This window comes from Taudactylus pleione, unplaced genomic scaffold, assembly GCF_031769625.1.
Source record: "Taudactylus pleione unplaced genomic scaffold, aTauple2 ptg000229l, whole genome shotgun sequence".
Taxonomy (NCBI): Eukaryota; Metazoa; Chordata; class Amphibia; order Anura; family Myobatrachidae; genus Taudactylus; species Taudactylus pleione.
This window is the reverse complement of record NW_028284631.1, coordinates 2,451,397-2,478,599: the sequence shown is the minus strand read 5'-3', so window position 1 is coordinate 2,478,599 and position 27,203 is coordinate 2,451,397. Positions and strand designations below refer to the sequence as shown.

At 44.5% G+C, this 27,203-nt stretch overlaps 1 protein-coding gene and 1 pseudogene across 2 annotated transcripts in view; both read left to right on the top strand.

Annotated features, from left to right (window-relative positions):
* The first annotated feature begins 2,711 nt into the window (after positions 1–2,711).
* Positions 2,712–11,871, top strand: LOC148517028 (AMMECR1-like protein; annotated as a pseudogene).
* Positions 6,567–27,203, top strand: part of BOK (BCL2 family apoptosis regulator BOK) — a 110,696-nt gene continuing 90,059 nt past the window's right edge. Inside the window, exon 1 of one of the 2 annotated variants that reach the window (XM_088479280.1) lies at positions 6,567–6,650. The gene's annotated coding sequence lies outside the window, so the exon portion shown is untranslated. The remainder of the gene's footprint in view (positions 6,651–27,203) is intronic. The other variant, XM_088479279.1, reaches the window with a different exon arrangement.

Here is a 27,203-nt window from a genome sequence, read left to right as displayed (position 1 = left end):
GAGGGTAGGCAACCCTGGGGGAATGTCATGCTCCACCCAAAAGGAGTATCCAGCTCCTCCTATATGTATTTCCACTATGGGGTGTTTCCTGCAGCGGCAGGTGATAACTGTAGCACTAAGAGCAGCACGGGCAGAGTAGAGGGGTATGGAGGGGCAGGAGAATGCTAGTAGCTGATCTTAATAGTAATGGGGTGTAATAGTGCAACATAGGCACTGGCAGGGTGATAATTACAGTACCAGCAACGCCTCCTTGAATTGGTGGGAAGGATGGAATAGGGGGTGCAGGAGGGAGCAGTCACACACGTATACCCATAAATACAGTCCCAAACTTATACACACATATAGTCACACACATACTGTACATAAAGGGCCCCATTTCCAAACGAAATATAACCCCTTTAGCGCTCGCTAAAGGGGTTATACCATCTTCCTGTATTTAGTAAATCTAAAAGATGGCGAGAGCGATGCGGGCCGCATTGCCGGCAATGGAGACCCGGCGGTGCCTTTCCGGCTTCAACGAAGCCTTCCAAGCACTGCCGGGTCTCCCTGTCATGCACATGCGCAGACGGACCGTCGCGCATGCGCATGACACTGGTGCCAGTCGCTGGCAGCTTTAGGCTGCCAGAAACCCAGCGGAGGACCTCGCTGAGGACTTCGACTTCGCGGGACCTTGCCGGAGGGGTAAGTATTACTAAATACCAGTTTAATTTTCATTTGTATCACAGTGATACTAAATTAAAATTGTCACTGGTATTTCCCTTCGTTTGTAAATGGGGCCCAAAGTCCCACAAATATACACACACATACATACTGCCACACACAAGTATACATACATATGTACTGTCACACACATTTACACATACATAGATATAGTCACAATTATACAGTGTCCCCCCTCCCTGTTACTACCTTACACTGTGTACACTCACTGTGTGCAGTGCTCCTCCCCCTCGTGCTGCTGCAGTGCACAGTGCCTGCCATGTAGCCCCGCCCCCATATCCCTGCACGGACTTCTCCCTCCCTCTTCCCTTTACCGTTCAGTTCCTGCAACATGCAGTGCACTTTTGCACTATCACAGCTGAAAATCAAAGGCTGGGGGCCCCGACAGAGGGGGCCTGGGGCATTTACCACGTGTGCTCTCCTCCCTCCCTCAATCCGGCTCTGGGCTCCTGTTATTGCCAAACTATTGCTCTCTTGCCCTACTCCCCATCTCTGCCCCTCCCAGCTCACATCACAGGTCAGTGTCACCCTGAGCACGAAACACTATAATAATTACTTACTTAGGCAAGGGGGAGAAGGAGAAGCCGCTGCTGCCGCTGAAGCAAGAGAGATTGAGAACAAGGGCTCTATTTACTACAATCCGCATAGTGAATGCAGATTGTAGTGTGATATTAACGATTGAATTCGCATTGCGAATTCAGGCAATATCACAGGGATTTACTACAAATCCCTTGCAGGGACAGAGCTTGCGATAAAGCTCTGTCACTGCGAATCCCCTTCAGAGCCTTATCACGGTATTTTCGCAAAAAACAACATGACTAAGTGCCCACACATGCGCCGGCCGCCGCTGCTACCCCCCGGCGCTAAGCCCCGCCCCGGCACAAAGCCCCGCCCCCGCAATCGTGGACCCCCCTGTGACCCCTGCGACCCCCTCCCTTAATAGCACTTACCTGCATGCTCCGGGCCTCCGGTGATGTTCTCCATGCCTCCGATCTGGTGATCTCCCATACTGCACTGGGACCCGATCACCTGATGACCGGGCAGCAGTGCACTATGGGAGACCAGCTGACCGGAGGGGAGTCATCACCGGATGCCTGATCACCGGTCCCTGGAGTCAGGTAAGTAAAAAAAAATTTTTACTATTTTTTTTTTCTTTTTTTTACAGTAATCAGCTTGCGGTCTGTTTAGACCACACAGCTGATCACTGGGACCGACTCCCGGCTCTGCTCTGCCCATTAGAGCAGGGCAAGAGTCCGGTAACCGGGGGAGACCCTGGATAACGCCACCTCCAGGTGGCGTTATTATCACAGGGCTTTCCCCGATATTTTTTCACATTTTAGTTTTAGTAACTCTGGTCGGATCACATTTCCCATTACAGTTATGGGAAATGCGATCTGCTTTACTAAAAATAAGTGATACTTAGGGGTTGGAGTAGAATTTTACGAATTCTACTGCAATTGCGCTGTAATAACTATAGCTGATACTAAAATAATGTGAAAAGGGTGTGAAAACACCCTTTTTCACTTTATTTTAGTCAAAATAATGTTAATAATAAATAGAGCCCTAAGTCTTGCCTGCACTGATGACAACTCAGGCTGCGCCTCTGGGTTACAACTAGATCTCCTTCAGTCCTCTGCTCTGCTCCTGCTTTCTGGCCTACGCTACCCACACAACCCCGCAGTGCGTGGCTAGCCTATTACATTCTGCTATCTGGCCCGGCTTCTGTCACATCCGGACTCGCACATGCGTAGTCAGGATTTCAGACGGGGCTGTGGGGAATGCGGGGTATTTATTAAGTTTTGCGGGGGGAGCAGGAGGTTTGTAGAAAAAACGGGAGCAAGAAGCGGGAGGGTTGGCATGTATGCTGTGACTATTAGACTGTTGTTGTCAATAAAGACCAGCAAATATAAAAGAGAAACATGAGCATATATATTTCTCATCTCGTGCCAGTAACGTTTGTCCTTGTTGTTACCTACAGGCTGCCTCACAGCATGGGGAAGGGGCGCCGGGTTCCCACTGCAGACACCAAACCATCTGCAGGCTGCTCTGATGGGAAAAAGCCTGAACCTTGTCCATCTCCTGCAGGCAGCGTTCTGCCCCCTGAGGACAAGGTGGTGGTTCCAGATGACCTCACTCCAGGAGCCAGTGGGACTACAAGTGACAGACAGCAGCTGGTGGTAATGCCTGAAATGGGCATCCACTGTTTCGATGTTCTGTATTGCCACCTGCATGGATTCCCACAGCCACGTTTGCCACATTTCATTGATGATCCCCAGTAAGTGTCGAAACTGGATTATTGGCTGAGACAAGATCAGTTTAAAATTGAAGCGTGCACGACGCCATCTTGCGAATGGCAGCTAGACTCCATTTTAGGAACAAGAATCTACAAGACGCCATTTTGCAACCAGCGCCATTTTAAGTTACAACTCACAAGCTAAGTACAGATGGCAATGTTTTTGATAATCTACCAAGGGCAACTGGAAGAACAGCTTCCTGAGAAAAAGCAAATAGAATAGACAATGGGTGTTTTTACATACAAATTGGGAATCCCTGTATGCAGACAAGTATAGTTGTGGCAATTGTAATATAATCCAGGCATTGATCTACACAATTGGATTTGTCTGAATCCTAAACAGGTTTTAGCCCCACACCCAGACAGGATGGCCCCAGCTTCACAGCTTGAGGTAACACATTTGCATTCACACAAGAGTCTGAGAGAATAAAGAGCTTTTCTTTTGAGCCTGGGAAAGGTGGGGGCTGCTGAGATAGGGGGCATGTGGAACTATAATGCTCAGCAATCCACACTGCTAGGTGTTCACTTAGTAAGTGAGATTTAAGTGCACCATTTCTCATACACACAATAATACGCACAATTGCGCTGGTAACTAATCGCATATTAGTGAGTGCATAAGACCTTGTATGAAAACACTGTTTTATTAGCTAAATGCGCACGCATCTGTCCCCAGTTAACTAGCGTCTTTATATCAAACCCTGTATACTCACACATTACATATCCACAGAAAAGGTTTAATAAGCTTTAAGGGATAAGATTTAAGTTGGTTCAGTTAGTATAAATGCTGTGAAATAAAGATATTTGATAACTAAGGTTTTATAAATGCTAAGAAAGCCGTGTTTGGTTTCGTACTGATGCGTACTCTTTCAACAGAATTCCGGTATTATCGGTGTGGAGATCGCATCATGCATTCTCAACTTATGGACCGCAGAGACTTCAAGCAACAAAATGTATATTATATGAACAACTGTTAGGATGATTGCATGGGGCGGGAGGGCAGAGACCCCCAGTTGTTGGAGGCTGGGTTGAGTCTATTTGAACCAGCCTGTTAAACGCTCTGTAACAGATGCTTCCCCCATGGGAACCAATAGCATCAGCAACAAACTTCTCTATTGTCCTGTCTATTCTGGGGGGGTATAAATATGTGTGCTCAAGCACTGGGTTTTTAGTCTTCTTGCTGAATGCTGAATGACGATGGGGTTTCTTGCTGATGCCTAACATCTGGACCAGAAAGCGCTGCGTATGTATACTGTACTTGGGGTCTGTATAATTCCTTTGCGTCTAATTGTGTCTGGATCAATAGCGTGTAACTGACTGTACTTTTTACTTGAATAATACTTTGTGCTTCGGAACCACACGTTCCAAGTCTGGAGTCTTTTATTTACTGTATGACTGCGTACGCAAATTGGCGTCTTCCTTAGAGGTTTATAGGTAGGATTTTAGAAGGTACAGGCAGGGGTATATAGAGGTTCTGATCCAGTATCATCATAAGTGTTCTGGTTCTAGTCATAGCTACTTGCCTAAGACACAGGATGATGGACAACTGAATCTCCATTTTGTTCTGTTATAAATCTTTGTAAAGAGCATATTTCTATCATCAGCCCCAGAGCTGCATCCACCAAGGGGAGACCTTGCTATAGTAATCTGCTGCTGGGTGGAGTAAGAGCTATTCAGGGCTATGCAGCCCCTTACAATAGCCTACTGTAATAATATACTAGCATTGAATATCCATATGTTGAATGAATGTTAAAACATGGAGATTGTGCTGGTAGTCATGGTATCGGTCGCCAAACAATTAATTCTCAAACACTGGATCTCGCGATCTGCACCCACACTAAGTGAATGGAAAAATGCAATGCTAGAGGTAATATACAGTGAACGACGCATGGCTATGTTCAATATTGAATAGGGAGTAATAACCTTCTACAAGAAATTGGAGATATTTATCGATTGCTTACCTGCTCAAACCCAGACTAATTTCTGGAAGGAATTTGAAAATACGGTGGTCCTTGTTATGACAAGTTACCTAAAGCAATTGCTGGGTCGATTATCCTTAACTCACTTATATTGGCAATTCCTCTCATGAAGTCAGCATAAAACAAATTTAGCTCCCCCATCTTGTTCACAATATCGAAGTCATTGTGTATTTATACTATAGGGATCTCTAATGTGACATGGGTGTCTTCATATTCATACTCATATTTTTATTAATATGACCTTCACTGCCATTCTGTTTATTTTCTATCCTAAGATTATATTATAATCTATTTATACTAATTTGTCTACTTTGCTAATGTTTTTCTAAATCTATAAAAAAAAATTGTAATGGCAAATGTTAGTTTTCAGTCAGGAATAACAAATACTTTCTGGAGATAATTGTTTTATATTTGATTTTATTCCTGCATTGTATGTATGTATTTACATTTTGCTGTTCAATAAACAGATTAAAAAAAAAACCATGGAGATTGAGATGTAGTTATAACATGTGGCCAGTAATAGTAAGCCTGCATACCTCATCATGGTGTGACTACGTACGATCCTAATGATGTACAAGCTGTAATAGTGTATAATGAGGTGTGTGTGTACTGTATAATATAATAGATGTTTTGAAAGGACCTCTTTGTAAATTACTCCCCATAATGTTATAGCAACTTCCTCCTCAGTCTCTTGGTATTATTTGCTATTACTTGTGTGCATAGGTGTGCTGTTATGTCACACACACACTTTGCCTATAGAAAGCCCACTTTAATATAGTCACTTTATTTTAGTTGTCATTTAAGGAGGCTTAGATACCCCTTTATTGGAAGCTGTTTGACCGTGTGAAAGGTCTGCTTTGTTGTTAATATTTTGTATTATTATTATTATTATATTTATTTATTTTATTCAGTTCTATGCATTGATAGTTGCTCTGCATAGCAATGTCTACTATATTAGGATTTTGTTGTTTGTTTTATGATAGTCTGAATTTTATTTTATTCACCTTTCTCTTCTCCAGCCCTTTGTTTGTAACATGGGAGGTTGGAGATGAAAGATATCAACGTGGCTGTATTGGGACCTTCTCTGCCCTCAAACTAAACTCAGCCCTCAGGGAGTTAAGCTGAACCAGTACTAAGACAGCAAAAATGAATTAAGCACATACCAGGAGTGTATAAGTATTCTATATGTACATTTTCTAAGTGCTCAGTGCAGCTACTTACCTATTCCTTACCATGAGGCTATTGTCATACTAGCGCTTATGAAAGCTGCAATAACTAAAGATGGATGGTCAGAGGGTCTAATAATATCTTTTATAGCTCCAAACAGGACATCATTCTATATATAAATCAGAAGATAATATGTGTGCCAAATTAATATTACATGTACAGTATAAAGAGTAAATGTTTTACAAAATCCAACTTTAGTACCTTTCAAAAGGCAAATATACTAAAATTCAAGTGTAAAGTACAATAACTAAACTGGATAGTTAGTGAAGATACACAAAACAGGCAGAGATACTTAATAATATATTCTGTTACCCTGCAGTGCCCTAAAGGACAGCCGATTCCACCCGGTACCACGTGAGGAGCTGCCCAAGCTACGGTGCTCCGTCTCTCTATTGACCAACTTTGAGGATGTAGATGACTAGTTGGACTGGGAGGTGAGAAGCTCTATGTGACCCTGAATCTATGCCCTATAGGACTGTGTGTGGAAATAGTCCATTTACCCAGTACCCAGCTATAATTACAGAATCACATTCTATGACATTGTTCAATTTTCCTATCAACTCTATAGTATCTGATGGGTGTAGTGTGCACCTCTGTAGGGTCTGATGGGAGCAGTGTGTACCTATGTAGTGTCTGATGGGTGCAATATGCACCTCTGTAGGGTCTGATGGATGCAGTGTGCACCTCTCTAGTGTCTGATGCATGCAGTGTGCACCTCTGTAGTGTCTGATGGGTATAGTGTGCACCTCTATAGTGTCTGATGGGTGCAGTGTGCACCTTTATAGTGTCTGGTGGATGCAGTGTACACCTCTGTAGTGTCTGATGGATGCAGTGTGCACCTCTCTAGTGTCTGATGGGTGCAGTGTGCACCTCCGTAGTGTCTGATGGGTGCAGTGTGCACCTCTGTAGTGTCTGATGGGTGTAGTGTGCACCTCTATAGTGTCTGATGGGTGCAGTGTGCACCTCTGTACAGTAGTGTCTGATGGATGCAGTATGCACCTTTATAGTGTCTGATGGATGCAGTGTGCACCTCTGTACAGTAGTGTCTGATGGATGGAGTGTGCACCTCTAGTGTCTGATGGATGCAGTGTGCACCTCTGTATAGTAGTGTCTGATGGATGGAGTGTGCACCTCCGTAGTGTCTGATGGGTGTAGTGTGCACCTCTATAGTGTCTGATGGGTGCAGTGTGCACCTCTGTACAGTAGTGTCTGATGGATGCAGTATGCACCTTTATAGTGTCTGATGGATGCAGTGTGCACCTCTGTATAGTAGTGTCTGATGGATGGAGTGTGCACCTCTGTAGTGTCTGATGGGTGCAGTGTGCACCTCTGTACAGTAGTGTCTGATGGATGGAGTGTGCACCTCTGTAGTGTCTGATGGATGCAGTATGCACCTTTATAGTGTCTGATGAATGTAGTGTGCACCAGTGATGTGCAGTCAGGTGAAGCAGAGACTTTCCTGTCATACTTAGGTATACTCCAGAGTTTTGACTATAAGAAAAATTTTAAGAAAATATATCTTCTTTGTATTATCCTAATAATTTTTATAGTCAAAACACTGGAGTACAAAATGTATGGCAGGTGAGGCACTGCCTCCCCTGCCTATCTTTTCCGCACATCCCTGATCAAAAACACCAAATTTCCAGCACTATATACTGTTGCACCTTTGTATAATGCCCACATGTACCTTCGGGTTCATATATGTATCTGTAAATCTGGTTCTGATACTAGCCAGTGCCTTCCCAGCCATTTAACTTACCACACGTCACTGGTGTGCACTTCCGTAGTGGATCCTAAAGGATCCTTTTTCACAACCCGGGACTACTTCTCATAGGAAAGGAGCAGGGAGCATATGTCATCTGAAGATGGCGAATGTTCCCACAGTCAAGCTCCAAAAATATTGTATTTTTGAAGCTTGATGAATTTAGGTCCCCATACTAGTATATGTTGACATCGGGCCAGATCGGAGCTGAAAGGTAAGCAGGAGATATCAGTGATATCTCCTGCATTACTTTTATGATGAATAGCCTCAATCCTGCAAAATGTAAATTTTCACCTACTTTTGTAGAAATTAATTGATGATGGTTATGGCCCATAGTGAGTTCGTCTTTAGTATCTGGAAGAGGTAATAAGATCCTTTGTAGTAGCAGGATGATGTAATGGCTGCGGTGGCCATTTTCCGGTGTTCTGTAGACTCTGGGCACGCTCTAGTGCCCGGAGTCTACTGCGCATGCACAGAACATGCATTCTGAGCAGCAGTGACACCCAACGCGGGACCTCGGACAGGTAAGTTTAAAAAAAATATGGGTGCAGTGTGTGCGGTGCGGGGCCCCCCTGGTCCACTTGTATGACACTATTTGAATTGGTGAAGACACATGCTTTGTACAAATGTACTGTATTATAATTTCTAATTTGAAAAATAAAAGTACAATCCAAACAGCCACCTACCTGCTAGAAGTAGCAATGGAACAAGGTGTGTCTTTCTCTTTGTCTCTATATAACTAGGAATGTTCCTGTTTGGCTAATGCTGATTGTACCAACTACATGTAATGTGCCAGTCCAGAGGTAATACATACAGGTAGAGGATACAGTATATGGAGCATGGCCCTGCTATAATACAAAAGTTAATAGGATACAGTATATGGAGCATGGCCCTGCTGTAATACAAAGGTTAATAGGATACAGTATATGGAGTATGGTTCTGCTGTAATACAAAAGGTTAATAGGATACAGTATATGGAGCATGGTCCTGCTGTAATACAAAGGTTAATAGGATACAGTATATGGAGTATGGCTCTGCTGTAATTCAAAGGTTAATAGGATACAGTATATGGAGTATGGCCCTGCTGTAATACAACGGGTAATAGGATACAGTATATGGAGCATGGCTCTGCTGTAATTCAAAGGTTAATAGGACAGTATATGGAGTATGGCCCTGCTGTAATACAAAGGTTAATAGGATACAGTATATGGAGCATGGCCCTGCTGTAATACAAAGGTTAATAGGATACAGTATATGGAGTATGGCTCTGCTGTAATTCAAAGGTTAATTGGATACAGTATATGGAGTATGGCCCTGCTGTCATACAATGGTTAATAGGATACAGTATATGGAGCATGGCTTTGCTGTAATACAAAGGTTAATAGGATACAGTATATGGAGCATGGCCCAGCTGTAATACAAAGATTAATAGGATACAGTATATGGAGCATGGCTCTGCTGTAATTCAAAGGTTAATAGGACAGTATATGGAGTATGGCCCTGCTGTAATACAAAGGTTAATAGGATACAGTATATGGAGCATGGCCCTGCTGTAATACAAAGGATAATAGGATACAGTATATGGAGCATGGCTCTGCTGTAATTCAAAGGTTAATAGGAAAGTATATGGAGTATGGCCCTGCTGTAATGCAAAGGTTAATAGGATACAGTATATGGAGCATGGCCCTGCTGTAATAGAAAGGTTAATAGGATACAGTATATGGAGTATGGCTCTGCTGTAATTCAAAGGTTAATAGGATACAGTATATGGAGTATGGCCCTGCTGTAATACAAAGGTTAATAGGATACAGTATATGGAGCATGGCTCTGCTGTAATTCAAAGGATAATAGGACAGTATATGGAGTATGGCCCTGTTGTAATACAAAGGTTAATAGGATACAGTATGTGGAGCATGGCCCTGCTGTAATACAAAGGTTAATAGGATACAGTATATGGAGTATGGCTCTGCTGTAATTCAAAGGTTAATAGGATACAGTATATGGAGTATGGCCCTGCTGTAATACAAAGGTTAATAGGATACAGTATATGGAGCATGGCCCTGCTGTAATACAAAGGTTAATAGGATACAGTATATGGAGCATGGCCCAGCTGTAATACAAAGATTAATAGGATACAGTATATGGAGCATGGCTCTGCTGTAATTCAAAGGTTAATAGGAAAGTATATGGAGTAACCCTGCTGTAATGCAAAGGTTAATAGGATACAGTATATGGAGCATGGCCCTGCTGTAATAGAAAGGTTAATAGGATACAGTATATGGAGTATGGCTCTGCTGTAATACAAAGGTTAATAGGATACAGTATATGGAGCATGGCTCTGCTGTAATTCAAAGGATAATAGGACAGTATATGGAGTATGGCCCTGTTGTAATACAAAGGTTAATAGGATACAGTATGTGGAGCATGGCCCTGCTGTAATACACAGGTTAATAGGATACAGTATATGGAGTATGGCTCTGCTGTAATACAAAGGTTAATAGGATACAGTATATGGAGTATGGCCCTGCTGTAATACAAAGGTTAATATGTTTTGTGAGCTATATTTGGAAACACCCTATTGTGTCTTGAGAATGTACACAATGACCGAACAAACAGATTATCAGCATGACCCCAGTACCTCATTTTCCGTCTTGTCATGTAGTGATACAGTACTGTACTTACACACAAATATTCTACATGTAACCACTGGTCACTTATACTCCTTTTCCACTGCCTAAACAACCCAGATAATTGCTGTGTCTACCTGGGACTCTGGGCCTGATTCAGAGCCGCTCGTAAGCGGCCGCTCGTTCGCTCTGAGCAATGTTTGCACAACTGCGCATGTGTATGGGTCGTAATGCGCATGCGCAAACCAGTCATTGCGGTCGGAAATCGTGCGCTCGCAAAACAGCGAGGGGCTGCTAATTTGATTGACAGAATGTACCGTTTGTGGGTGGTAACGGGAAGGTGATTGAAAACGGGGGAGTGGAGATCCGAAAGCAGGCGTGCCCAACGGTGAAAAGGGCGTTTAATGGGAGTGCATAATTAGTAAAGGAGCGTCATCGACCACGTCACTTGGTTGTCTTTTAGCCTGAACTGCTCGCAGTGATAGCAGTAAGAAAAACCTACCACAAGCACTGAGAGCAGTTCAGATGCCTTTCGATGTACCCTATTAATCTAATAAATAACGGAGATGACGTTCGATGTGAACGGCAAAGGGGCGTCTTTACAAAATAGCGAGCGCATTTTTCGAACGCTCGCTCAGACATAGAGGTGTCAACACACCGCAAAGAGCGAGCGCTCAATTTAAATAGCCGTCCCCTTTTTGGGAACGACCGTCCGCAAATAGCGACCGGGTCTGAATCAGGCCCTAAGGTCGGTGTAAATGGCTCCAACCCAGCATTTCTTCCCGGGTATCGAGCAGGGATTTTAGCGGGTAAACCCGGTAACACTGCAGTGGAAACAGTTCTTACCCGTGTTTTTTGACCCAGGTAATTGCAAAAGCAGCTGATTGGTCCTTCCAGGGTGCTGGCTGCTGATGTAATCACAAAGAGACCAGAGGAGATGCCAGAATAAATTATATAATTAATAATGACATTAAAATAAATAAATAATAATAATAATTAAATAATAATAAAAAAAAATAATAAGAAGAATTTAATTAAATAAATAATAAAAGAAGAAGAAGAAATAATAAAGGATGTTATTAAAAATTTAATTAAATGTGGATGTCATTAAAAATGACCTGAATAAGGCCATTTTAATTACATCCACAGGTTTTGCTGGGCTTACCCAGGTTCAGTGGAAACAGAGGTGACCCGGGAAAAACTCTGGACAAGGGTGCAGTGGAAACAGGGTCTAAGCCGGTTATGACCCGGGAAAATGCTGGATAAAAAATCCCGGGTCAGACTCGGGATTTTGGTGGAAACGGGTATTAGAGGGTACTGAAAGCTAAAGGCAAAAACAACACTTTTCATTGTTATAAAATATATGAAACAAATAATAAAAATTTGTGGAATGTAGGAATAACATAGGAGCAAATTAGTATTATTTGAATAATGCCATGAAAAGACAGATAATTGCATATGTTTCTAAGTAACTCATTGAATCATCCATGTTATCCAACAAAATCCATATTGTTGGCAAATTATTCCTCTCTTCTATAGAGATGGTTACTTATTTATAAGGCCATGTTCCCATCTATAAACCATGGTTTCATATGAGCACACTGCTGATACTCACATGAAAACATGGTTATTACAATTTTTATATAGCAGAAGACATACACTCTGTTCAAAATAGCAACTTTCTAGCTGAGTATAATAGTATAGTATAATAGTATACTGTGTACAGCTTAAGCTGGGCACACACTGAGACAATGTCGGCATAATATGTAGTTTCTGGCCGAATCGCATTGACGTATCTACTGCATCGCTCAGTATGTGAGCTTTCCTTAATGGGGTCTTTCCCATGGCGTCCGATGCGACCTTTCCTTAATGGGGTCTTGCAGCACTGTATTTGATACAATGCGGATACAATTAAGAAACAAGGCACTTTTATTGTTTCAAACTGCTGGCAACAGAGTCATTACTGGTGATATAGGCAGCACAGACGGTGTAATGGTTAGCGTTACTGCCTCACAGCACTGAGGTCGTGGGTTCAATTCCCACCACGGCCCTAACTGTGTGGAGTTTGTATATTCTCCCTGTGCTTGCGTGGGTTTCCTCCGGGTACTCCGGTTTTCTCCCACACTCCAAAAATATATTGGTAGGTTAATTGGCTCCCAGCAAAAATTACCCCTAGTATGTATGTGTGTGAGCATGTGGTAGGGAATATGGATTGTAAGCTCCATTGGGGCAGGGACTGATGTGAATGGCCAAATATTCTCTGTAAAGCGCTGCGGAATATGTGTGCGCTATATAAATAACTGGTAATAAATAAATAAATGTTCCTCCTGCAGATAACTGTAAAGCCGCAGTCTCTGTAATGAACACTAATAAAGATAAAAGTTATCAGTGTAAAAAGGTGCACCTTATAATAAACAGTTCCAAGCCTTCATGACCGGACCAGCACAACGATGTGTAAAGAGTATATCATTTGGCAGCTGATAACTGATATTCAATGTGTCCTCCGTGCACGGCTGAAATCAACTGTAATGTGGAGCAAACCGTCAATTGCAACTGGGACCTGGTAATGTTTATGAGTGCTGCTTACCGCTACCTTTGACGGGACCTCCAGAGGTCTGATGTACTGCAGATGATAAGTCCGGTTAGACTCCACTGCCAGTGTGCGATAGGCACCAGTAGTTAGGTTACACTAATGCAGTCCAGAAGGCTGTTGCCAGCTCAGATGGGAGAGGGCCGTATTGCGGGTATTGTCTTCAGTAGTGAACAAGCGGAGAGGATGAAGCTTGACGCGTCTCTCAGCCACAGACCAGGGGCCGTTTCCTCAGAAGTACATCCCCAGTATACAGTGGCGTCCATAACTTTTGAGACACCTGGTGCGAGTAGGGGTGGGCGGGCTTGTAGTGCCTGCAAAAATGGGGCGTGGCCTCACGGCTCGAACCCCCATTTTTGTCACTCTGGGGGTGCCGGAGATGAGGAATGCCCCCAGGGACCATTCTGTTTTGCACTGCCGGCTTCCTCACCGTGTCAGGAGCTGAATGCTGTACATAATGCTACAGTGCAGCACCCGGCTCTTGTCACTGAGTCGGCACTTTGGTGTCACCCGTCGGCTGGTGACACCCGGGTGCAGTCCGCACCCCCCTTGTGATGCCACTGGGCATACATGATTCAAAAGAAACTACATTGAAGAAGCTGGGATGTAGTTGGCATCCCGATAGTCAGAATCCCAATGCTCACTATATCAGCTACAGGAACCCGACTGGTCAATATGCTAACAACCAGTGGTGTTGCTATGGGGGTGCGGGGGCAGCGGCCCACCCCAGATGTAACACTGAAGGAGGTGACACCAAAATGCCGACTCCTCATCAGTGGCAGGAGCCAGTTGCTGCAGTGTGACATTCTCCTACAGCACTCGGCTCCTGTCACAGAGGAGCCGACAGAGCAGGCACTAGTCTTCCGGGTCACTAACCTCCAGGGTCAGCTTAGCCCATTACCGGGGATGCTGAACACACCCTCAGAGGGTTTTCCCATGGGCCACGTCCCCTTTATGGTAGAACATGCCCCCTTTTTGTGGGCCACGAGGCCATGCCCCTTTTTCATAGGGTATGCCATGCGAGGGTGTTATAGAGTGCGCACCAGATGTCACCAGACCCGGTGACACCTCTGCTAACAACTTCAAACAGGTAGTATTATGGTTAGGCTGTGGGAGGGGAGGGTTAGGTTATGGAAGGGGATGGTTAGATTATGGAAGGAGAGGGTTAGGGTTCCGAAGGGGAGGGTTTGGGTTAGGCTGTGGGGATGATGTTTAGGGTTAGACTGTGGGAGCGGTGGGCGAGGGTTGTTCTTAGAATACTTACCAAAAATTGCTGCCATTTTCACCATTGGGATTCCGCTGCCGGCATTCCGAACGTCTGGTTTCTGACCGTCGGAATGCCGTACCCAACCATTGAAAAAGCCAGGTCCACATAAAATACACTGACAAGTGGTTCCGAACGCAGTCCCTGATTAAGTAATTTTTCAAAAGACCTTTAGTTTCACTAATGTCTAGTAGTGATTAAATTAAGTTATAAGTTAAACATATAAAATTGACATTATAAAATGAATTAAGTGTAAAGTAGGCCTTCCCTGATTGCAGGAATGATTCAGTAGTGATTCACTACAGTACTGAACGATTTCTGCAATCAAGGAAGTTCCACTTTGCACTGAGGCCCTGATTCAGAGGTGCTCGCAAAAAGCGAGCGCTCGCTCTGAATTAGTGCGGCCGCTGTTTTTTTTAAAACCGGCCTCCTGGCTGCTCACTAAACTGTGGGTGACCACCCACAGCTTTTGCGAGCGGCCAGGTGATGGTCCATCACTGTGTATATAACACAGCTTTTTTAAAAGCTATATAAACAGCAAAACGTGTCAGCTGCCTGCCTCTACCCAACAAGTGTGCCTTCTCAGTGGAGATCACACCAAGCCTGGACCAGCTTTCCGGTCACCTTTGGACAGTCTCGTTTGGCACTATCTTGTGCACATTACCTGGGTAACAAAACGTATCTACACCTTGGACATCTGAGGGCTCCAAGGCAGCGTACGGGACTGTATGCAAATCGGACCATCCCTCTACCTGGTGTTAGGATCTGGTAACTATATACTGGACACAATATGTTCTTACATTGAGACTGAGACTGTTAACATCACCTATTTACAAATCCGGAAGCTTATATAGGAACAGGCTATATCTACCTATACCATTTTTGGATGAGGCTATACATTCAATTTGATGCTCATTTTATTGTTTTATTATTAATCATATTTATGTTTTATGTACAATTGATCAATCGTGTTTTCAAATAAATTGTTTGACATATTTACACACTATGGGCCTGATTCAGAGCCAGTCGTAAGCGGCCGCTTGTTCGCTCCGAGCGATGTTCGCACAACTGCGCATGCGTACGGCTCGTAATACGCATGCGCGAACCAGTCAGTGCAGTCGAAATTCATGTGCTCGCAAAATAGCGAATGCCTGATAATTTGAGTGACAGAATGAGACGTTTGTGGGTGGTAACAGGGGAAGGTGCTTGAAAATGGGGAGTGGAGATCCGAACGCAGGCGTGCCAAACGGTCAAAACGGGCGTTTTAAGGGTGTGCATAATTAACAAAGCAGCGTCATCGACCACGTCACTTGGTTGTTTCTTAGCCTGAACTGCTCGCATGATTGCGGTAGCAAAATCCAAACACAACCACTGCGAGCAGTTCAGACGCCTTTCGATGTACTCGATTAATCAAATAAATAGCGGAGATGACGTAGGATGCGAGCGGCCAGGGGGCGTTTTTTACAAAAAAAAGACGCATGTTTTGTTCGCTCGTTCAGACACAGAGGCGTCAACAGACCGCAAAGAGCGAACGGTCAATTTAAATAGCCAGCCCCTTTTTCTGGACGAGCGAGCGCAAATAGCGTCCGGCTTTGAATCAGGCCCTATGTATGTTTTTGATGGTTACAGATTCTAGCGCTGCTATTTCTGTAAATATTCTCACAAGTTACTTTAGATTTGCCTTCCATGCTAGCCACGTGACGTCAAGACATTATGCTGCGCATACATGCCTCTGGGAGGCAGAGCAGTGCAACTAAGCTTCCTCTGAACAGCTGCACAACCGTGAGCCTGTCAGAGGAGACATTCAGCATCCAGAGCAGGAGGCGTCGCATCTATCCAGCTCCGGGAACCGCATCAAAAGGCAGGAAGAGCCGTGGGTTGGCCACCGCTGCACTAGGGTTTAGGAGTTAAGAATTCTAGTGTTCCAAGGTCCACTGAGACAATATCATCTGTAACTTTTATAGATGTCAGCTCAGTAGCAAAGTACCACTGAAAATAATTAAAATATTATAATTATCAAACTTGAAAAAGCATTAGTGATGTAGCAGGATCAAATCTTGCACAGAAGAATGGAATATTTAAGCTGTTTATTGCCACTGGGTATTAATGATTTTAAGAAACTTTATTCACACATAAGGGTGTGTGCCTTCCAACCTATTAATGATACAGCCCATAACCAGACAGTAACATCATATGAAAGTCTGCAGGTAAAGTGTTTGGCACTGTGAGAAATCCTAATGTAATGATCACACAGGTGACGCTTCTCACACACAAAGGGACCCGGAGGGAAAGGAGAGGCTCATAATGTTTCAGTATCTTGGAACAGAAAGCAAACTGCAAACCCATTGCATAATCGCATCCTCCTTAATCTCTGATGTAAAGGGGCATGTAACAACTGGTACTCATTTTGGCTTTGCTTCGTCTTAAAACAGTAAGAAGGAAATGGTCATTGCACTTCAAGAAGTAACTTACTTTCAAGGGAATCAGTATGAAATACCGGCGGTTCAAATCCCGACCCTAGAAGCCCGGCTAAGACAGAGGGGGTCATTCAGACCCGTTCGCGAGCAAAGGACGCTCGCAAATGGGTCGATGTTCCCCCACTGCGCATGCGCACGACGGAGGGAGCTCCGTCGTGCGCTTGCGCGAGACCCGGACTGCGACAGCCAAGCTGTCGCTCCGGGTCTCGCACCAAAGGAGGCGTGCTGTCGATGTTGATTGACAGCACGCCCCCTTTGGTGGGCGTGCCGGGGGCGTGCCTGCCAGACGGAGGCGTTCCCATGGGAACGCCTACCGTCTGGAGCCAGTGGGAGTGATAGAGCCAAAATCACTCCAGGGCTTGCGGCAGCGAGACCCTACTGCAGGGTCTCCGTCGCAAGCCTGATGGTCAAGACCATCGCGACCATCATCATGGACGCTCGCATATGCCAAGAGGACGCTCCATTTTCAGAGAGGAGGGCCCTGATTCAGAGCGAGCGCTCTGGTCAGAGCGTTCAGCTCTGAATCAGGCCCAGAATCCCAACTGGCTGGTAAGTACACTATCCCTCCCCTCTACCTCCCCCTAACCCCAACTCTCCTTTTGTGGTGCCTAGCCCTAACCACCGCCAGTGGAGCCTAACCCCTCTTCCCCGCACCCTAAAACTAAGTATTCCGGAGGGTGTGCCTAACCCTCACCCCCCTAATGGTGCCTAACCCTAACACTCCCGGGGGGGTGCCTAAGACCTGGAGGTGGCGTTATCCAGGGCCTCCCCCAGTTACTGGCCTCCTACTCTGCTCTAACAGGTAGAGCAGAGCTGGGAGTCGGTCCCAGTGATCAGTTGTGTGGTCTAAACAGGCCGCAAGCTGATTACTGTAAAAAAAGAAAAAAAAAATTGTCAAAATTTTTTTTTACTTACCTGACTCCAGGGACCGGTGACTGGGCCTCCGGTGATGTCTCCCCTCCGGTCAGCTGGTCTCCCATAGTGCACTGTGGCCCGGTCATCAGGTGATCGGGTCCCAGTGCAATATGGGAGATCACCTGATCGGAGGAATGGAGGACATCACCGGAGCCCCGGATCATGCAGGTAAGTGTAATCAAGGGAGAGGAGGGGTAATGGGGGAGGGGTGCGATCACGGAGGGCGGGTCTTAGCGCCGAGGGCGGAGCTTAGCGCCGGGGGGGTGTAGCAGCGGCGGCCGGTCAGCGCATGCGCGGGCACTTTGTCAAAGTATTTTTGGCGAAAATACAGTGACTAGTGCGCGGAGGTGATTCGCAGGGACAGAGCTTTATCGCAAGCTCTGTCCCTGCAAGGGATTTGTAGTAAATCCCTGTGATATTGCCTGAATTCACAATGTGAATTCAGTGGATAATGTCACACTACAATCTGCATTCAATATGCGGATTGTAGTAAATAGAGCCCCTGGTAATTTGACACAGTGTTGCTTAACATAGACTATTATTATTATTACTATTATTATTGTCTTCACACATATTTAAGTATGGAATTAATCTATTTTACCATGTACTTCTATGTACAATATACTGACTGCTTTGCATGTCTCTCCTTACTGCCACATCATAGACTACCATGCCTCTCCTGCCCCCTTCTTCCCAAGTACACTTCAACCTAATGTTCTTTTTCTTTTCTTTGTAATTTCCCACTGCATGTTACACTTCTATGCATTACTCATCCTACCACAATCTATATAGTGCACCCTAAGTGGCTGCCTCGTCTGGTACTCAAAGGTAGGATGAACAACCTGTTGAACTTTGTATGCAGTAGGCATCTTGTTAGTCACTGAAAAAAAGACAAATCTCAGGTGCACAACTCCAAATTATTAATAATGTATAAATGCAATTAAAGTTTCCAATCAATAGAGTTTTTTAGCATAATCTTGGCCAAGGTTATGGGCCTACCTACCATATCCAGGTAACCTCTGTAGGGTAGGTCCCTAACATACTACGATTCAAATCCAGAGCGCAGGACACCCCCAAACTAGCCCAGCTAAGCCGCCCCAGGGCGGTGTGAAAGAGATAGTTAGGAGCAGCTGCTGCTGCATATAAAGAATGAAAATAAAAAGTGAGGTACATATATAATAAACAAACGGTGAAGGGTTGAAATGTGTTATAAAAGAAAAATGTGTTATAATGCGGTGCCCTGAAACAGATCAACAAAGGCAATCCAGGGGGACCCACGCCGCAGAAATGAACCAAAGTTGCACTACAGTATATAAAACTTGTAGGACTTACCTAGAATTGTGCCTAATACCAGTGTGCATACTCATTACAAGACTCCATGCTTTTAAACCAATAAGGTAGGGGTGCTAATCCAGACTGAGGGCGTCTCCTTTCCCTCAGTTGTGCAATAAAGCACATTAAATGGAGTATATGGGAAAGATTTCTGGACTGCACACCCTGAATATATATACATAATGGGAGGTGCTACCTGATGAGACTAATTGCAGGCACAAAAAAAAGACAAATCTCAGGTGCACAACTCCAAACTATTAATAATGTATAAATGCAATTAAAGTTTCCAATCAATAGAGGTTTTTAGCATAATCTTGGCAAAGGTTATGGGCCTACCCACCATATCCACCATATTCACACTGCACTATTCTTACTATGGCGGTGCCCTGGGGCGGCTTAGCTGGGCTAGTTTGGTTATGTCCTGCGCTCTGGATTTGAATCGTAGTATGTTAGGGACCTACCCTACAGAGGTTACCTGGATATGGTGGGTAGGCCCATAACCAGTGGCGTAACGACTGTCCCTGCAGCCCCCGTGGTGGCTTGGGGGCGCACGCTGAACAAGGGCAGAGCCGGCGTCAAGGACGTGAGGGGGGAGAGGCAGCCCCGCTGGACTGGAGACAGAGTCACTGTCTGTCAGGCGGGGCAGTAAGTGGGTGGGACCCGGCGCGGACCGCGATGTTACAGGGCTGGGCAGAGGCTGCTCCTCCGGGCTGTGTGTCACTCACTGTGTGACTGAAAGTGCAGTGCACTGCTGTCTGCTGATCGATCCTGAGAGTAAGAACCGTGGGCGGCCTGTGGGGGCGTGGGAGCCGACAGTTGGTGATACAGGGCTGGGCTGCGCCTGCGGTTGCTCCTGGCTGTATGTCGCAGTGTGTCACACTGTCTGTCATCGATCCTGATTCCTGAGGTGAGGCCTGCGGGGGTGTGGGTGACGGCAGTGAATGATATAGTTACGCGCCACTGCCACTGGCCATGTGCCTGAAAAGATGAGGGATATTTGGGATGAGTGGTCAGGTGTATGGGTGCTTTGGGAAGGGGAGGCTGACATCGGGTGATTGGGGAGGTATATTGGAATATTGGGGGTGATTAATGTGAGGTGGTGGGTGCAGGCTGTGGGGGAGCAGGAGGGACTTAGGATTTGTGGCAGGCGCACTGGCGCAGGATCTGTACAACAGGATAGGGTGCTGCTGACATGAATGCAATAGTTACCCCCAGAAGATCTCAGGCCTCCTGACAGCAGGGAGAGACATCAAGAGGGTGTAAGAGACAGTTATGCAGCTCAGTCTGATGAGACATCATTAAAATGGTGGCCACCTAGTCCAAAGCCTGCCGCTAGTTATGTACTGTATGTGTCGTGTGCCTGCTATGTATAGTTAATTATGTATATGCCATGTGCCTACTATGTATAGTTAGTTATGTATATGCCATGTGCCTGCTATGTATAGTTAGTTATGTACAGTATATGCCATGTGCCTGCTATGTATAGTCAGTTATGTATATGCCATGTGCCTGCTATGTATAGTTAGTTATGTACAGTATATGCCATGTGCCTGCTATGTATAGTTAGTTATGTATATGCCATGTGCCTGCTATGTATAGTTAGTTATGTATATGCCATGTGCCTGCTATGTATAGTTAATTATGTATATGCCATGTGCCTACTATGTATAGTTAGTTATGTATATGCCATGTGCCTGCTATGTATAGTTAGTTATGTATATGCCATGTGCCTGCTATGTATAGTTAGTTATGTACAGTATATGCCATGTGCCTGCTATGTATAGTCAGTTATGTATATGCCATGTGCCTGCTATGTATAGTTAGTTATGTACAGTATATGCCATGTGCCTGCTATGTATAGTTAGTTATGTACAGTATATGCCATGTGCCTGCTATGTATAATTAGTTATGTATATGCCATGTGCCTGCTATGTATAGTTATGTATATGCCATGTGCCTGCTATGTATAGTTAGTTATGTACAGTATATGCCATGTGCCTGCTATGTATAGTTAGTTATGTACAGTATATGCCATGTGCCTGCTATGTATAGTTAGTTATGTACAGTATATGCCATGTGCCTGCTATGTATAGTTAGTTATGTACAGTATATGCCATGTGCCTGCTATGTATAGTTAGTTTATGTATAGGCCATGTGCCTGCTATGTATAGTTAGTTATGTATAGGCCATGTGCCTGCTATGTATAGTTAGTTATGTACAGTATATGCCATGTGCCTACTATGTATAGTTAGTTATGTATATGCCATGTGCCTGCTATGTATAGTTAGTTATGTATATGCCATGTGCGTGCTATGTATAGTTAGTTATGTATATGCCATGTGCCTGCTATGTATAGTTTGTTATGTATATGCCATGTGCCTGCTATGTATAGTGATTTATGTATATGCCATGTGCCTGCTATGTATAGTGATTTATGTATATGCCATGTGCCTGCTATGTATAGTTAGTTATGTATATGCCATGTGCCTGCTATGTATAGTTAGTTATGTATATGCCATGTGCCTGCTATGTATAGTTAGTTATGTATATGCCATGTGCATGCTATGTATAGTTAGTTATGTATATGCCATGTGCCTGCTATGTATAGTTAGTTATGTATATGCCATGTGCCTGCTATGTATAGTTAGTTATGTATATGCCATGTGCCTGCTATGTATAGTTAGTTATGTACAGTATATACTATGTGCCTACTATGTATAGTTAGTTATGTATATGCCATGTGCCTGCTATGTATAGTTCATTATGTATATGCCATGTGCCTGCTATGTATAGTTAATTATGTATATGCCATGTGCCTGCTATGTATAGTTCATTATGTATATGCCATGTGCCTACTATGTATAGTTAATTATGTATATGCCATGTGCCTACTATGTATAGTTAGTTATGTATATGCCATGTGCCTGCTATGTAAGGTTAGTTATGTATATGCCATGTGCCTACTATGTAAGGTTAGTTATGTATATGCCATGTGCCTACTATGTATAGTTAGTTATGTATATGCCATGTGCCTGCTATGTATAGTTAGTTATGTATATGCCATGTGCCTGCTATGTATAGTGATTTATGTATATGCCATGTGCCTGCTATGTATAGTTAGTTATGTATATGCCATGTGCCTGCTATGTATAGTTAGTTATGTATATGCCATGTGCCTGCTATGTATAGTTAGTTATGTATATGCCATGTGCCTGCTATGTATAGTTAGTTATGTACAGTATATGCCATGTGCCTACTATGTATAGTTAGTTATGTATATGCCATGTGCCTGGTATGTAAGGTTAGTTATGTATATGCCATGTGCCTACTATGTAAGGTTAGTTATGTACAGTATATGCCATGTGCCTACTATGTATAGTTAGTTATGTATAGGGGGGGGGCGCCAGGAACTTTTTTGGCAGGGGGAGCAAAATTTATAGTTACGCCACTGCCCATAACCTTGGCCAAGATTATACTAAAAACCTCTATTCATTGGAAACTTTAATTGCATTTATACATTATTAATAATTTGGAGTTGTGCACCTGAGATTTGTCTTCTTTTTGTGCCTGCAATTAGGTAGCACCTCCCATTATGTATATATATTCCTACCTCCGCCGGCGGCGGCCACAGCCCACACACAGTGTACAGTAAGAGACCGGCCGGCGGAGTAATGCAGGAGGGGGAAGTTTTTACACAAGCCTTGGACCCGCGGCAGAGAGGTCCCTCAGAACCTTGGGCCCGGTACAGGTGTGCCCCTAGTCCCCACATGTCGCCGGGCCTGTCCTCGTCTTTTACTTCTCTTGTGTAGAATGAACGGTACATTGTTCTGATGATTTTGCAAGGATCTCGCCAGCATTTTTATCTGCCCCATTATGTTTCATCAATTCCAGGCATTGCCTATTCTGCCCAGTATAATCCTATGTAATGAACCTAAAATGGCTGCCTCATCTGGATCCTTCATGGGTAGGATGAATAATCCTTGGAAGTGATGAACCAAAATGGCTGCCACGCTATTATATTCATGATTTCTGTATGTTATGCAAATATAAACCTCTGAATTATGTTCATGGTTTCTGTATTTTGGGAAAATCTAAACCTCTGTATTATGTTCATCTGTTTAGCGCATTGACTCCTGTTGGAGAAAAGAACTATATAACTAAATAAAATAATTATTTTTATTACTGTTCTGAGGTGGCTCATACATTTCCACTTTATACTAGTGCAGTGGCATAGGAACAGTGCCTACAGAGGTGACTCCATCTCCACTGCCTGCTTGTCTATGACAGCAGAGGCACTGGGTATACTTACCATCACCTCCATTGTCTCATGCCACACCATTGGTACACGGGCCCCTCTAACCCACCTTCACAGCTCTTTTGGCAGTGTGAGGCGACATCTTCCACCTGGAGCTTCCACATATCTACATTCCAGACCCGTACAAAGCCATGAGCACCTCTGTTACATATGCTTATAGCGCATTGAACATCTCTGATCAGTAACCGCTTATGGCACTATGAGCATTTCTGATCAAAAACATTATGGAGCTGCACCAAACATGTCGGCGTAAATAGGCCCTGAAAATGCACCTGTCAAAAGTCTAATTTTGTTACAAGAGCAGCATATGCATCAGTTTAATGCCAAGAGAGAACAGTGGTATATGCACCAAGTTAATGCTCCTGCCTCCGGAAAGGGATAGTCAGCTTGGAGATATGAGGGACATGTGCGGCCAAGTTGGTGGTGCTGAAGGGAATTACGATTCCTTCACCGTGGCCCTACCCCCTGCTATACAATGCTACAAATCACGTCACTCGAGAAGTGGGCAGCTACGGGAGCCTCCAGAACACTTGCCCATACTTCTTGGCATCTGGGAGAGCCATCCGAGAATTTTAAAATAACTTACATTGAACATGTAATATAATCTATACTTATAATAAAGTTGTAATGGTTGTGTCTGTACAAAGACATTATCTGTTTATACATAGACACAGTCTGTCAGCCTAACTTCAAAGCCAGAACTGGCAGCTACCAACACTGCGTGCTGCCAGTTCCCAGTGGCACATACCTTTTTCGTAGATAAAGAAACAGGGCATGGACTCATGCCAGCTTTGGGGACGCCCTCTTGAACCCTTGGTGACCTGTGTTGAGTCCCCTCTATGATTTCCAGCCTTATCAGATGATTGGCACTATATCGTGGAGTAATGTGTTTCATCTGCACATACATTTAATTCACACGGTGTCCTGATTTTGTTCATACAGAGTCGCAGTACAAATTTAGATGCAGAGATGTATGGGGCAATCCTGAGCAGTGCCTGGGAGATAACATGGGGTGGTTAAACAGAAGCACATAGATGTTGCGTTTTATGGGAGTGTCGCAGGCTTGTCACTGATAGTGGTTGGGTTCATAGACACAGAACGGCTCACATAGGAGGCCATGATTTATCAGCACCTGCCATGGGGCTAGTGCAAGTTTCTCTTGTGCACCTAAATATGCACCAAGCGGTATTACAGCATCAACAGATGCTGCGAGTGGGTTTGGGTGTTTCAGTCTCCCCCCTTTTTCATCACTTTGGGGGCCTCCCAGAGATGGTTAGCCGCCAGACTCTCCTTGCACTGTGAACAGATGCCGTGTGCATGCTAACGGCATCGATTCACCCGCTGCTATGCAGAGCAGCATTGACAGTGCCCCCACCAACATTAACTCCCCACGGGACACTGCAGGTGGGAGAGCGGGACAGTCCTTGAAAGGCGGGACTATCCTGCCAAAAGCAGGACAGTTGGGAGGTATGCTTTAAACATTTCAGCTACTATGCTGCACTTTATACATTAAATTAAATTAGAATGAACATTTTGTGAATTGAGGCCCGTCTGAGTTATTGAAAGGTAGCCGCGCACTGCTGGGAAGGGGACGTGGCCTCACGTCCGAACCCCCGTGGTCCCGTTATTTCTAGGGTGCAGGGGGGTTGCCAGAGGTGCGGACTGTCCTGTGTGCAGTGCCGGCCGGCTACCTCACAGTGTCAGGAGCCGAGTGCTGCACTTAATTATACAGTGCAGCACCCGGCTCCTGTCCTGAGGGGGAGTCTGCACTTCGGTGTCACCCCTCGGCGGGTGACACCCGAGTGCGGCCCGCAACCCCGCACCCCCCTTGTGACGCCACTGGGTATGTGGATAGTCTGTTGGTATGAAAGGAGCATGTGGTGGAGTCTGATGGCATAATAGTGGCATGTGGAGGAGTCTGATGACATAATAGTGGCATGTGGAGGAGTCTGATGGCATAATAGTGGCATGTGGAGGTGTCTGATGGCATAATAGTGGCATGTGGAGGAGTCTGATGGCATAATAGTGGCATGTGGGGGAGTCTGATGGCCTAATAGTGGCAGGTGGAGGAGTCTTTGTGCTGTCCTTGCAGGAGTTCAGTCTGCTGTTCTTTGTGCCATTTATTTTATCACAATATTTGTACCTACAGTACATCCTTGGGGATTTCTTTTTGTCCTATATATTTGCCCTTTGTTGACCTGTGTCTCTGTTCATTCCTGTTTTATAGTCAATCTAATAAGATACATCAATATTGCTATTACATTTCTCACTTATTTCAATAATGTAATTCCTTGAAAAAAAAGTCTTAATGAATATAGCCCTAATCATCTCCATGGGCTGATCCCTAAATTTCACTAATCATAGTAAAAAAAATTAAGCAAAAAAATATAATAATCCTAAAATAACACATATTCAAATGGGATTAATACTCAGGGTCTGATTCAGAGGTGGACGAAGTGTCAATGTCAGATGCAGGAGGCTTCGTATGCGTCTGAGTCACACTGCGCAGGCATCCTGATGGTTAGCGCAATTTCTGGTGAGCATTCTTGGGAGGTAACGGGGGGGTGGCTAGTCAGACGCAAATGTGTTGCGGACATATTGTAGTCAGCTACTGTGTCTTTTTCTGCAATTGCACTGATTTCAGCGCCCATGTTTAGACGGACATTCGGTGCCTCCATAGGACTGGAGCAATGTCCGATGGTGTGACCGATGGCGAATTTTGTAACGCACACAGGTAGATTACCAAAGCCGATGAGCGTCTCAGTAGGATGAGCATAAGCTGTCGCATTAGCTGAAGTCACAGTTGCGTTGCAGAAACAGATGCGGCCATGGCGGCATTAGCGACCACCTCTGAATCAGGCTGTCAGTCTCAATAGTTTAATATTCTTTTCAGTAATTACATTTTATATCATCCTTATAAAGTTAAAAGCTGGATATGCATGTCTACACCTACATTATTTTTATTTATGTCATTCTACGGGATTTATCCATTAATTAGGACCAGTGGCGTAACCAGGGGGAGTCAAGCGGGGCACGTGCCCTGGGTCCCATGGCAGGCCCAGCAGAGGGGTGCGCCGCCGACCAGGGCATAGTACCTGCACCGCCCACCACCATGCTACAGCAGCCGCCTGTCCTCATTGCGCCGCCGAGCAAGGTCCATGCTCGGCTGCATTACTGCAATGCCCACTATTAGCGTTGCTGCCGGGAGTGTGACTGCGATGCCAGCGCCACGCTCCCTGGACCCGGAGCTTCAGCCTGCTGCGTTGGCGTTCCACCCCGTTACCCACTTTACCCCAGAATACACCACATGTGAACAATCCCTATTACTGAGCAGCCAGCCCGCATTGTAGTAATATTTTTATATTCTTTGTGCAGAAACAACTCTGAGCTGCAGTTTCTGGAAAGTGTTCAAACATATTTTTATTTGAGTTTGCAATAATTATATGAGAGATCTGAGAACACTAAATTAATTTGCTGGAACATAACCACAACTAGGTTGCCAAGTGAAACGCTTTATTAAATATTATGCAATTGTTCTTAACAAAAACTAGTCCATAACTGAGTTGTGATTTAAATAAATGATTAAAACTTAGCATGATCATGAACAGCAACTGAAAAAATATAGACATATAATTATACATGAATAAAGCCAGTCCTGATGTGCTCTTAATTTCATGAATGAAATAATGAAATGAGAGTTTTAAA